This window comes from Arvicanthis niloticus, unplaced genomic scaffold (genome assembly GCF_011762505.2).
Source record: "Arvicanthis niloticus isolate mArvNil1 unplaced genomic scaffold, mArvNil1.pat.X pat_scaffold_811_arrow_ctg1, whole genome shotgun sequence".
Taxonomy (NCBI): domain Eukaryota; kingdom Metazoa; phylum Chordata; class Mammalia; order Rodentia; family Muridae; genus Arvicanthis; species Arvicanthis niloticus.
The window spans coordinates 46,896-53,953 of record NW_023046402.1 but is presented as its reverse complement, the minus strand read 5'-3'; the positions used below and the strand labels follow the sequence as shown (position 1 = coordinate 53,953).

At 39.4% G+C, this 7,058-nt stretch overlaps 1 long non-coding RNA gene across 1 annotated transcript; it reads left to right on the top strand.

Annotated features, from left to right (window-relative positions):
* Positions 1-309: 309 nt before the first annotated feature.
* On the top strand, positions 310-2,039 carry LOC143433947 (uncharacterized). The gene is made up of 3 exons (XR_013070417.1): positions 310-434; positions 1,075-1,176; positions 1,302-2,039. It is a non-coding gene; the product is annotated as an uncharacterized LOC143433947 (long non-coding RNA).
* Positions 2,040-7,058: the final 5,019 nt, after the last annotated feature.

Below are 7,058 nucleotides of genomic sequence, written 5' to 3'. Positions count from 1 at the left end.
CTAAATGTATATGTGAATCACATTGTACCTTATATAGATGCAATATACCAATCAAAAATAAATAATGAATTTTTGTAACAAACACTCCTTTATAAAAAAAAAAATTCCAGTCCCACTTTTTACAAATGCCAGTGCTATGATGATGATGATTTTTCATTAATAGTGTCTGTAGTGGTTTCAATAAAAATAGCTACCATAGACTCAAAGGGAGTGGCACTATTAGGAGATGTGGCCTTGTTGAAGTAGGTGTGGTCTTGTCAGAGAAGGTATATCACTGGAAGTGGGCTTTGAAGTTTCAGAAGCTGAAACCAGGCCCAGCGTATCATTGTCCCTTCTTGCTGCCTGATGATCAAGCTGTAGAACTCTCAAGTACCTCTCCAAGATCATGTGTGCCCGTATGTCACGACGATGATAATGGACTAAACATCTGAACTGTAAGTCAGGCCCAATTAAATGCTTTCCTTTCTAAGAGTGGCTGTAATCAAGGTGCCTTCTCACAATAGAAACCCTAACTATGACAGTGACATTTTATTCTTTTAACAGAACAAAAACAAAAGAGAAGAGATTTCAAAGACATAAAATTGATGTCAACTAATTATTTCAGAAACAAAAGATTTCAAAGCTTGGTTTTAATGTCAATTAATTTCAAATAAATTATTTTTTATTTTTAACATTTCCTGAAGGAGTCATATTGGTGAATAGAAGATGTTTGACTGAACACTATTTTGGAGCTTAGGTTCAGTAATTTCTGTGAGAATAAATATTCCCATTCCTCAAACAGGAAAATAATGAAAGAGTTCCTTTATCTCTGAATAATTAGCCACTTAAACAGATATAGTTCTTTACCAAGATAATTCCTATACTCCCTGTTATCTTTGTTAGTTTTTTTATTACATTAAAAACAAAGTTCACTCTATTAAAACTATATTGGGTTTTCTGAAACTATGCAACTTTTTACATTTGTGTTTGAAATCTCTGAATAATGATTTCAGTTAATAAGTACTATGTCATAGAAATATGTATCTTATTGGTTGTTGTGTTATTCCTTTTATGTTGTTTTATTTTGTTTATTAGATGACATCTTATGTAGCTCGGGCTGACCTGGAATGCACTAAGAATCTCTGGCCTAAAACTGATCATCTTCATACTTCAACCTTGTAAGTGCTGTAAGTTCAGGTATGTGCCATCACCTCCTGATCAGTTTGGGTGTTTTGTTTGGTCTTCTTTTCTTTTCTGCTATATTATTTTAGTTAAGTGGTTTATGGAGTTTGTTTGTTTGTTTGTTTGTTTGTTTGAGACAGGTCTCTCTACATAGCCTTGGCTGTCCGGACACGCACTATGAAGACCTGGCTGGCCTCAAACTCACATAGATCTGCCAGTCTCAGCCTCTCGGGTGCTGGAATTAAAGGCATGTGCAACTATGCCACATTGGATCAAGTTTTGTTTTGGTTTTGTTTTCTTTAGATTCCAACTCTTCCCTTGTTTTGTTTTTTCATAATTTTTTTTATTCACATTATATCCCAATCACAGCCCCTTCTCTTCCTTCTCCTCCCAGTCCTACCCTTAAAGAGGAAGTTTCACCTTGGGTACCACCCTACCCTGGGGCATATGGTCCCAGTAGAACTAGGCAAGTCTTCTCTCACTAAGACTCCACCAAGGAGTCCAGATCAGGGAAGGGGACCGAATGGCAAGCAACAGAGTCAGAGATAGCCCCTGCTCCAATTGTTAGGGGACCCACAGGAAAATCAAGCTGTACATCTGCTACAAATGGAGGGTGGGGGCGGGAGGCAGCCATTGCATGCTCTTTAGTTGGTGGTTCAGTCTCTGTGAGCCCCCATGGGCCCAGGTTAGTTGACTCTGTAGGTCTTGTAGTGTCCTCCACCCCTCCAGCTCTCTCAATTCTTTGTTCCTTACTCTTCCACAAGACTCCCCAAGCTCTGCCTGAAGCTCAACTATGGGTCTCTACATCTGTTTCCATCCCATGCTGGATGAAGCCTCTCAGGAGACAGTTCCTGTCTGCAAGCACAGGAGAGTATCATTAATAGTGTCATGGGTTGGCTCTCTCCCATGGGATGGGACTCAAGTTGGGCCAGTCATTTGTTAACCATTCCCTCAGTCTCTACTCCATCTTTATCCCTGCATATCTTGTAGGCAGAACAAATTTTAGGTTGAAGGTTTTGTGGGTATGTTGATGTCCACCTCCTTCCACTAGAAGTCCTGCCAAACTATGAGAGATGGCCACAACAGTCTCTATATTCTCTGCTGGTCAGAATCTCAGGTAGAGTCAATCCATAGATTCCTATAGTTTCCCCCATCCCAGATTTCCAGCTGGTCCCAGAGATGTCTTCCACCATCCTCACCCCCAGACCTCTCGAACCCCTCCTTACACCTCCTCACACCCAACACCCACTAACCATCCCCATACCCCTACATAGCAACTCTCTACCCAGTTCCCTCTCTCCATCCACCCCTGATGACTATTTTGTTTCCCCTTCTAAGTGAGATACACACATTATCCCCTGGACCCTCCTTATTACCCAGTTTCTTTGGGTCTGTGGATTGTAGAATGGCTATCATGCACGTTATGGTTAATGTCCAATTTAAGTGAGTACATACCATACACATGCTACATCCCTACTGCTGTTTCCCATACCTCCACTCCTCCCACTCACCATTCCCTGTCTCCCCCAGATCCACTACTCCTCTACTTCCCTTCAAAGAAAAGTAGACCTCCCCAGGGTATCAACTGTGCATGGCATAAGAAATTACAATAAGGCTAGACACAAACCCTCATATCAAGGGCTGAATGCGGTGACCCAGTAGGAGGAAAATGACTCTGAGCACAGGCAAAATTGTCAGAGAACACCCCCCACTCCCACTGTTAGGAGCCCCATAAGAACAAGCCATATAACCATAATATTTATACAGAGGACTTCAAACCCAGGCAGGCTCCATGATTGTCTCTTCAGTCTCTCTGAGCCCCTATTAGCCCTGCTTAGTTGATTCTATGGGTTATGTTCTCACAGTGTCCTCAACACCTCTGGTTCCTAGAATCCTCCCTCCTCTTTTATGTGTGGTTGAGTTGGTTTTCACATAGTGTTTGGCTGTGGGTCTCTTCTTCTGCTCCCATCAGTTGCTGCATGATGGTTCTGTGATGATGATTGACTAGGCACAGATATATGACTGTAGCAGAATATTATTAGGAATCATTATATTGCCATTTTTTGACAGTTGTATCTGGTTCTGTCCTGGGTCTTCTGGGATGCCCAGCATTGGGTTTCTGGCTCTCCAGGCAGTGTCAGGTCTGGTCTCCCTCTCATGGTGTAGGTCTCAAGATGGGCCACTCATTGGTTGGCCACTCCCACAAAGTTCTGTGTCACCATTGGCCCAGCACATCTTCTAGGCAGGACATATTGTAGGTCAAAAGTTTTATGGCTGGGTTGATGTTCCCATCTTACTGCTGAAGCTTTGCCTGGTTGTAGAAGATAGCTGTGTCTAACTTTATACCCACCATTACTAGGGTCACTCTCGTAGATTCCAATGAGATTCCATTGCACCCTGTTTCTACATTGACCCCCAAAATGTCCTACAATGCCAGTTGTCTTTCCAAGTACTCTTTTCCTCGATCCTCTGCCCTCAACCTGCAACCTCCTGTTCCCATCCCCACTTGCCCCCCAGTCCACTACCAAAACCTGTTTCTATTTCCCTTTTCCCTAGGAGACCCATGTGTCTTTACTTGAGCCTCACTTGTTACTTAGCTTCTCTAGGTCTGTGGATTGTAGCATGGTTATCCTTTACTTAAAAACTAATCTTCACTTATGAGTATATACCCTGTTTGTCTTTCTGAGCCCAGGTTACCTCACGTGGGATGATTTATTTTCTAGTTCCATCCATTTGCCTGTAAATTTCAAATTGTCATTGTTTTTATCAGCTGAGTGTAAATGTACCATATCTTCTTTATCCATTCTTTAGTTGAGGGACATCTAGATTGTTTTCAGTTTCTAGCAATTATGAATAAAAACTGCTGTGAACATAGATAGTTAGGCAAGTATTTTTGTATTCTAAGGGGAGGACGTTTCTATTCAAAGCTATCAGACTACTCAAACAATGGACTCTAGAGAATTGGAATGTCCCCTGGAATCTTCTGCTGAGGCCCTGGTGCCAGCCAAAAGAATAACTTATGAGACCAGCATTCAGGACACACTGAAGCAGAGGCAATGATGGGTTAGTGATAGGTGGGATTATTCCTTGACCATGCTGCTTAGTTATGAAATTCCCTGCCCTCTATCTAAACCTAAAGTTATTAAAGGTACCCAAAGATGAACTTAAGGAAATTTATTGGATCTCTTTGTCCTTTTCCCCAATGTGGCCCATTGAATAAGTCTTTCCTTTTTTACTTTTCACTATTAATTTGGCTCTTTCAAGTTACAGGCATAGGCAAGGATACGCTGGAAGACATGGCAACAATTTAGGAAATAATTGTAAGAACTATTTCCATTAAATTAAAACAATTCTGCATAGCAGAGGAAACATTAAAACAGAATAAAGAAAGTCTAGGTCTGGAAAACCACTCAGCTTGTAAAAGCACTTGCTTGGAAGCTTGACAACTTGAGCTTTTCTCCCCAAAAGCCATGTGAAAGCAGGACACAGTGATTCTGTTTGTGTGTCTTTATACACCTAGTATCCCTATGGCAAAATGGGAGGAGGAAATAGGAGAATACCCCAAAAGGTCACTGGTCAACTAAATCTCTATGCATCACAGTATAAGAGAGAGTAAAAGAGAGGGGAGAAAGAGGAAGAGAGAGGGGAGAGGGGCGGGAGAGAGAATCTCAAACAAGGTAGGAGGCAAGGAATAGCCCTCAAGACTGACCTCTGACCTCCAGACATGTATATTAAAAATATGCATTTTTACATATGAACATGTATATATGCACAAATATTTAAAAGTAAATTAAAACATTTAAGAAACTGTCTACATAATAAAAGAAATCTTTTGCCAACTATACCTCTAGCAGAGGATTAATGTCTACAATGTATAAACTCAAATAATTAAGTACACACAAAGACAAATCATCCAATCAATAAATGTGTAAATAAATTTAACAAATAGATGTCAGTAGAAATACAATTAGCCAATAAATATGAAAAACTGTTCAAAATCCTTAACCATCCAGGAAATGAAAATTGAAGTCAGGGAGATTTCATCTCACCTCAATTAAAATGAGGATCATTTAAAAAAAATACAGGATGGTAACATATGTTGGCGAAGTTGTGGAGAAAAGAAACCCTTCTACACTGCTGATAGGATGTAAACCAGTTAGCAAGTATGGAAACTGATATAGAGGTTTCTTTAAAAAGAAGAAAGAAAGAAAGAAAGAAAGAAAGAAGAAAGAAAGAAAGAAAGAAAAGAAAGAAAGAAAGAAAGGAGGGAGGGAGGGAGGGAGGGAGGGAGGGAGGGAGGGAGGGAGGGAGGGAGGGAGGGAGGGAGGGAGGGAAAGCCTCCAAAGGATTCAGCTGTACCACTTCTGAGTATACATTCAAAGGACTCTAAAGACACCACAGAGACAAGTACACATCCATATTTCCTGCTGAACTTAATTCACAGTAGCCAAGATATGGAACCAAACTAGATCCTCATCAATAGATGAGCAGATAGAGAAAATGGGGCATGTATACTCAATGGAATTTTTATGAGTGCTTGGTTTACATGAATTATTGCATCATATGCATGTCTGGTGCCCACAGAGGCCAACAGAGAATGTCATATACTCTCTAACTGGAGTTACAGAGAGTTATATGCCACTAAATGGGTGTTTGGAGTTGAACTATATCTTCTGGAAGAGCATCAAGGGTTTTTAACCACTTAAACATCTCCCCAGCCTCAATTTTATTTTTCTTCATGCCTGGATTAAAGTTCCAATGGGAAAAGGCTAAAGAGAACTCAGTGGTTAAGAACACTGGCTGCTCATCTAGAGGACCTGAGTTCAGTTTTCAACACCCACATTAGGTGACTCATACTATCCTACGCACTTTCCTCCAGGCCTCAATGGGCACCTGCAAATAGTTTACACACACACATAGACATTCTCATAAACATGCATAAAAATAAAAATATTTTTAAAAGAATGAAATTTTATCATTCCTAAGGAAATGTAGCATAGCAGCATATTAATTGAAATAAATCTGATTCAGAAAGAAAAGTGTTTTCTCTCAAGTGGGTCTGTGTGTACATACATGAAAAGAGGGTCTGCTTTGTAAATGGAGGCCAGAAACCAACAAGAGAAGACAGATGGGGAAAAGGAGGAAACTGAAGAATGAAAATGGGCAAATATAATAATATAACAGGTATGAAGATTTCATAAAGAAACCAATTATGTTGTATGTCACCTAGCAATAATTATTTTTTTTAATTCTGAATTATTTCTTCTGACTTCTAAAGATTGGGATTTTCTAAATAGGTTATTTGAGCATCTCAAAGGCATTATCTGTTTTAATTTAGAAAGACATGATAGAAATTAAACTAGTCAAACTTATTTGGATTACATGGAAGACACAAAACAACAAGTAATGCTAAAACTTCTTTAGTTTTAGTTTTATAAGAATAAAGAAGTCATTATTTCAGATGGTATAAGAAAGTTTTAGAAAAATAAGATTCTTATTAAAGATGTATAAAATAAAGGGATATAAGTTGGGGCAACAAATATTCAAAAGGTGACGGGGCTTGTGGCCTTCTGAAAATGTACTTGTCTGGTGTGTACATGGTCCTGTATCTGAGCCTCTTCTCGACTGAAAAATTTTCAGAATATAGGGAGGAATAGGATGTAAGTGTAGCATCTCCCACCTCTTTCTCTCTCTGTCTCTATCTCTATGTCTATTGCTATCTCTATCTCTATCTCTATCTCTTACACATAGATACACAAACACAGGAACACCTCCTCTGGGCCTTGTAGTTATGTTAAGCTACTATAATTTCAAATTAGCATGTTATTTTTAAATACTAAAAAATCTTTACTTATTTATTTAATAATACAAATACTATGTCTTCATGTTTATTAGAA